We start from the raw sequence: 7292 nt of genomic DNA on the forward strand, positions 1-7292 counted from the left end.
TTTGTCCCGAAATATGATTTCAATAATTAGGCCCATGATTACAAGTATTAGGCTAGTTATTGACAAATGCATTTGTCACCTGAAAATTGTTCATAAAAACAACTTACGGAGAGAATTCGATTCTTCTTCAGGAGAAAATCCTATAGAAAGATCAAATTTATCATTTTCAGTAATGTTGACTTATGTACCCACCATGCATCTAACACTTGAGGCTGGTGCTAAAGGTGTGTATTTTAACTTGGAATTTTACGGTCTTGTGTTCTTGCGATAGATGCACAAGAAATACTCATTGTCTCAAACATGATATACGTGTACTATGTCAGTTATGTTACGGTCTGCACTCCTACGACAATTGAGCATTTGCACATAATGAATATCAAAATGTGTCATAGAATACCATATTACTTACGTTGTTTCAATGCAATAATCAATCTGTATACATGATTGATAACAATGAGTGGCGGCACCAGTGTTGGTCGGTTGTGATACTCGCTTATCAATCCGAAACGATAATACCGCCAAATGAGTTCCGATTTGTCCTGCACTCTTTGAAATGTGAAACTGGCGGAAATGAAACGAAACCAGGAAATGCACGTTTTTAGTTAACCTCTACAAGATGAAACGACACTTTACGATTTACTCTTAAATTTCAAAACAATTCCCAATCTATTACTTCATTTATGATATATGTTTATAGAAGTTTTAAAGTGGCACTCCACTAGGTAACATTTTTAAAAGACATTTTTAATGCCAACGGTCGATATTTGACGTGGCAACTGCCCGCGCATCGCGAGATATCGGTAAAAATATGTCATTTCCTGGGCGTATTTTCATATCCCGATGTTTTACGATCGTTTCTGATCATGACCCGAAATCCTCCAAAGGTTTGTATTGTGCTGATTGACGATATTCTAGGGAGTCCATAATAAGTTCGAACGACGCAATTTTACAGGCAACTGCAAAGACTTTATATATAGCATTATGCCTTCACTTCAGGTTAGTTTTTTTTAACTTCTCCTTAGTTTTTGTCGTTTTCTTTATTCTCAGTCAGTTCTATCATATTTTTAACGAATATCAGTTTTTACGTGTAAAATATAAGCCGCCTCTGATGACTACATTTTTTCGTCTGCCACACAGTTACGCGTTCGATACATAGTGGCCGTGGGATGGTATGCGTCTATGCAAACCATGCAGCGGCCGCTATGTATCAACCACACAGCTAGTCACCTAAGCGAATTCTTGTGGAATCAGCAAACTTTCTTTTCTGTTTTTTTGCCGAGTCAGTAAGACTCGGCTTTCCCCCACGGGGCATGACCGATCACCAACGCGTCAGCCTAGGCTCTATAGCTTAGATGATAACAGGCCCAGTGCCGAACGTTCGATGTTTTGAAGCTGAATTTAGGGGGCCACCGGAATTCAAACTTACGCATTTTTTAAATGCCAACGGTCGATACTTGACTTTAATAATGTTACGAATTTGGAGTACCACTTTAAGGTGGAGCTGCATGTTGCCGACACAGTTTTTTTCAAAGCAATATTTCTCATCAAAGATGACAAGGAAATCCCGTCATACCATATATTTTCAAAACGCAGTTAGTGTGGTAGCAGTCTTTTACTCAAAGGATGAAGTGGGTGTATATTTGGGGTAAAACGCCTCAATTTTGGTATGAACGATTAAAATTAATTTAAGGCAAAAACGTGACACTATTTTCTTAAATGAGTATTTCACTTGAAAGAAGAGTGCATGTAGAAAAAAACACTATTTTATTTGGCATTATTTATCCTCATTCTAAAATGGTAGGGGTTTAAAGACTGACACTCTAAGAAATTGATTAAAATCAATATAAGCAAAATTAAAATGCCTCTTCATCAGAATTTAAGAACTTTATTGGCAAACAAAATGGTCATTTTGTTATATAGCAAGTTATGAACAATGTAAAAATTTCAGGAAATTTGAACCGGCCAGACTTGAGTTAAATTCTTTAGAAATTTTGAAATTGGAAGGGAGAAGAAGCCCGGATAAATTAATACTTCTGTATCACACAACTTACGACTGCTTGACCAGCTAAAAGATGAATCACCCAATATTTTCATCTTTGGTTATCAAATTAATTGAAATTAAATAATTGCAAAAAAAGTTATTTTTAGGCAAAATATGCTGTGTTGGGTGCGGCGCCCCCTTAAATTATAAAGCAGCTTTCAAGTATGGTAACCCAAAGATTTCTTTGATCTACTAACGACACGCCATATATCGATTCAATTGCAGTCGTTATCATGAAATTAAACGAATGTCATCCCTCTTCTTTTCAAACGAGTATAATTTGTGAACCAACAATTTTTGCTATCTTAGTTACCTGAACATAGCGATGAGTAAATTGATGAGTAAAATATTGGAAATAAGCATGTAGATTGCCGTTAGAGTTGTTGAAATCCATCCATGTCCGTCGACCAGCGTGCAGGCATTCACCGCTCTAACGTCTCCATTGAGAGTCGTATTTTCCACCACAACTTAAAAATAAACAGTGTAGAACCGGAAATATTAGTCTGAAGATGCTGTGGTTGAATTATGTTGCACCTCTAAGTATTTCAAACAGTTTATGTATATGTTGGTTGACAAATTAACGTCATTATAAGGTAATCTAATTAGTAACGCAAAGAATTAAGAGAAAACAAGTATAAGGATACAATCTGTCCACTGCGCCTTTGAATATTACTAATTTATGTTTCAAGTCTTTATTAGGCTCGAATGAGTGGCGTTGAGGGGTTTGAACAACATAAACTTACACTAGCGCTCTAAAGTTGTTAAATTAATTTTACAAAGTGAGTAAAAAACTTTTATACCTTCATCTTCCTCCAAAAACAACTCTCCGTAAAGCTGCCAGTATGGTTTGTACAATGATTGAAACATCAAGAGAAAGTGTGGCTTCATATTTGGATTCGAAAGAGCCTCTCGAGCAATGCCGAAACTGGCAACGAAAATTATAAGTATGAAAAGAAATAAACCGAGGTCTTTCATCTGCAACATAAAAGTAATATATCGATTTTACATCATCAAATCTACCTTTTCGTCACAAACCTACACAGTGCCACATTCAAAGACATCTTAACATAAGTTAGCATTCTGCTGTCACCAACACAAGTATTTCAACCACATGCTAGTGTAACGCCCTCCTTTTCGCTTCCTTTCCTTTTCCCAGGATTTCATAGTTTTAAATTGTAGTAATTCACTTGAACTCTAGTAACCTCACAGTGACCTCCAAGACTACACTGAGTTCCTATGCTTATTCCCTTGACGATTGTAGTTTCCTATTACTCACTCAGACTGTTTACGTTCACAACCTTGAAGTAACCGTCACTGTCTTGTGTTGAGTGATGGATTGTTTTAACAGATGTTAAACTCATTAGAAGTGACCGGAGGTTGACGTTGACTCAAACTTCGTGTTGAAAGAACACTTCGTCCTGTTTTGACAATATTTCCTGTCCTTTAATATTTTCCGACATGATCTGTATTTAATTAAAATTGTAGCTTGAGTCATTCATTATAATATGTAGATTTGGAAACTATTTAAGTTGTACACTTTGTAGAAGTAGATCAGAGACCGTGGAACGGAGTGGAGTAGAGACCTGAGAACGGTGTTTAGTAATAAAGATTGAAGTTGTGCTTACAACCGACAACTTTGGTGTCAAGCTTCAGTTACTGAAAGCATTACGATCCCAGACCGGTACCTCAACCCAGAGAGAGAGTGAAAGTACAGCCGTGACACTATGTGATATAACACTATACACAATATGTTTCCTCTTACCATTTTTATAATCATGATAATCTTAGGTCCAACTCCCTCGAACACAAAACCCATGTGAAGGAAACGGACGGAGAATGAGATGAATGTTATGCAGTACATAACTCTTGCGACTCCAAATCCACATGGCGGAAGTACAAGGCGTAATAAAAAGGACACTGCAAACAGCACATACATGGTCAAATCGAATCGATTCCATCCTTCAGATAACCAACTGTAGAGCCTGTATTTCATTGATGCCGGTTCACGGACGATCAACTGTTAGAGATAATGTCATAACGCTATATGTCCTGTGCTCAACAGTAAGATTATAAGTGGAGTGATTGCAAGTGTTTCATGATTTGAGCATCATTTTATTGATTATATGTACGCGTGTAATTTTACCTATAAAGAATGTAAGGTGTGAGATTTGTACTCACCCCTTACTTAAAGATTTTATTTTAGTGGTTCAATATCATACACTTTGTTTCCAACTTCAATTCATGGAATATCTTTGTTTCTTCTAAAATGAATTTAAACTTGAATTTCATGAAAATGCTGTCAACCACACTCTGATACACTGGTTATAAAGGAAGCTAAAAATTGAATTTTAAGTGTTAGGTACAGACTAACCTGTCTGACTTCTTCCAAAACCAAAGTACAGACCCAGAAAACAACAATCCATTCAACAGTACCTGGCGAGCTCGGCTCTCCGTTGGGTCTCAAGTCAGTCATGATGAAGAAGGCAAACAATAAAAGCAGTGAGACGTAAGAGACCTGAATTAAATGCACAGAAGAAACATGTTCATTTTTGTTATTCGTATATTTTTTAAAAAATAAGTGTTTATGATCTTGTGTTTTACAGAAAAAGCACATGTGAATGACTGGAACTGTTAATCGTAAATATATACTGAGACCGACCGCAGGATAAGCTGTTGAAAAGGCGAACTTTTCTGACGAAAGTATAAACAATTGATCAGTGGCTCAGGTACAGTCACTGTATTCAATTTTACTTTAAGTGAATTCCTAAACTTTCCACGTAATTTCTATAGTTCGTTTACTGTTTTGCAGACTACAATAACTCTAAAAGTAGTGTCAAATGGTTTTGTCTAATACTCAGTGCGGAAGATTGTCTGCTGATGCATCATGGTATTAAGCTGGTATGGTTATCATGATTTAGTCTAAAAACATTATCATAGAATAATAACATTGTACTCTGTATACAACGCGTTGCTGCAGGCTAATAATGTGATATACAATGCGTCGCTGTAGCTTGATACTTAATATTTCAGCTTCCTTGTTGAAAACTAAGAATGTAATGCGCTTGCGTTGAAGACAATACAGTGACAAGATCAATAACTAGATTCTTACCGTGCTGTATACAAATTTGGTGATTGGTGCTGTGTAGTAATATTTCATTCGCTTGACGAATGTGACATCTTCACATTTAAATTCCGAGTGTGTTTCTACTACGTCTTCAGAATTTAAACCTGAATGTCTTACTTCTGATTCAGTGTCAATAAATGAAACGAACGGAAAGACGGGCAAAATAGTCGCAACGAAAAACTGTCAATGAGAAATATGAGTACCTTGTGAATCATACATATCTTTTAATCCAATAAGTCACTACCTACCTACTTGTCAAGTTGCAGCTCAATTTTATCAAGATTGAAGCATTTTTCGAAGGGAAAAATCTTACAGTCCATTTGGTCAAAAAAATTAAAAGATTCGTTTTTTCACCTTATTGACTGCTCAGTGTCTTTCATATAACTGAGTAGGCTTGGTTTCAGGCAAAATAATGAAAGCATCATTTCGGCGAAAATACTTACAGTCAACCACTGTGCCTTCGAATTTATCAACAAGTTTCCCCTCCAGATCCTAAGAAGTTTACTCTGGCAACAATCGTGTTCCATGAATTTCATGTGTTGCGCCGAATATGCGATGGACAAGCACGTCGTTTTCCCCCATGCATGCAGCGTACGCACCAAGACCAGCTTCGATAGTTCTTTGTTCGACTCATAACACATTTCAAGTACCAAGTAGCCAGATTTTCAAACTCACTGGGGGAATAGGTAGAGGAAGTCAGCGGCAAGTAATTGCAAGGAGATGAAAATCAAGATGCTGTTTTATTAATGTCAGTGACGACTAACCTCTTTTTCAATCTTTAACTTTGCTGAAGTGTTGTCAAAAACTGCTTTGATGACGACATTGCCTTGTGAAACATATTAACTAAAAACAACATCATATCAAAATAAACCACGATTTTTCATAATAAAATGAAATTGTTAAATATAAGAACACTCTTTATCGTAACTTTTCCCGGGTACAAGCTTAAGGTGATCTGAATTTGGAAAATTACTCACTCAGCATGTTTCAAAAGATCAAAGTGCAAAGTGAGTTCTTCTTTCGTTTTTGCATAACCAGATAAAACTCGAAGGATTCTGCTGGCAATCAAAGCTGCACCTGGAGGACAAAACGTAACACGAGTTTAAGTGATTACTTTAACATCTCTGAAAATTGATCTTATTATAAGGGTTTCTTTTTGTTTTGTTTGTTTGTTTGTTGTTGTTGTTGTTGTTGTTGTTGTTGTTGTTGTTGTTGTTGTTGTGTTTGTTTTTTAACGTAAAGGCAATACATCCAATTGTGGAGACTTAAGGAATTGTTTAAATTAGTAGACATATCCCTCTCTGGGATCCCCTGGAGCGACTAATAGGCTAGAACCATTTTGATCCGATTCAAGGTGATTGACAGATAGGTAACTCAATAAAAAAAGCATTTCATTACCGCTAGTTTCTATAGTAGGGGCACACAGTAAGTGGCTATGATAGTGTAAATGATTATAGCTAGGCGGCGTGCAACTCCATAATACATTCTTGGAGAAGTATATAGCCGTGTTTTCGCGTGTGAAAAATACCTTTCTACCATATGTAGAGAGATAATATATCTATCTATCCATCTATCTACATAAAATCAGCAGAACCAAAGTTTTTTCTTGTTCATATTGTCGTGGACGGATAACTATATATCGTACTTATATGTGTAATATTATAGACTTGAATATCAATAATAATCCTCACCTTGTCCAGGAATGCCAAGTACTAAACTATTGCAAATGACTAGATGATGTCGAATATTGTCGATGTTTTTCATAATGTTGAAGGTGACGAACACGTGTGAATTGACATTTTGTGTTGTTCCGGTAATAACGTGACTGCGTTGCTGTCAAGCAATATCTTAGATGATATGTAACTTTCGTTTTGTTGACAATCTCACCTCAAGTCTTAATATATAGAATGCTAAAAGGAGAAGTACTAACCTATATTGCCAGTGATAAGTCTTTTCCAGAACAAAAGGGCCAGGGCTCTTCTATTCAGCAAAACTGCCCACAAAATAAATGTTTGTCAGGATCGGACACCCTTTTCGATTCCCTCGTTTTTCTCCGTAGAGCTCATCATATTCATCTTCTGTCAGCTCTATCAATAGGGAACAAATTTTCTTGAACAACTTCACGTC

General features: G+C 36.4%; 2 long non-coding RNA genes across 2 annotated transcripts; both read right to left on the reverse strand.

Moving 5' to 3' along the window:
* Window positions 1-415: 415 nt before the first annotated feature.
* LOC139124709 (uncharacterized) lies at window positions 416-3011 on the reverse strand. Its single transcript, XR_011550010.1, has 3 exons — window positions 2842-3011; window positions 2355-2508; window positions 416-561 (listed from the first exon to the last, which is right to left on the reverse strand). It is a non-coding gene; the product is annotated as an uncharacterized lncRNA (long non-coding RNA).
* A 791-nt stretch (window positions 3012-3802) lies between these two features.
* Window positions 3803-5342, reverse strand: LOC139124717 (uncharacterized). The gene is made up of 3 exons (XR_011550011.1): window positions 5151-5342; window positions 4413-4556; window positions 3803-4058 (listed from the first exon to the last, which is right to left on the reverse strand). It is a non-coding gene; the product is annotated as an uncharacterized lncRNA (long non-coding RNA).
* Window positions 5343-7292: the final 1950 nt, after the last annotated feature.

This window comes from Ptychodera flava, chromosome 3, assembly GCF_041260155.1.
Source record: "Ptychodera flava strain L36383 chromosome 3, AS_Pfla_20210202, whole genome shotgun sequence".
NCBI lineage: Eukaryota > Metazoa > Hemichordata > Enteropneusta > Ptychoderidae > Ptychodera > Ptychodera flava.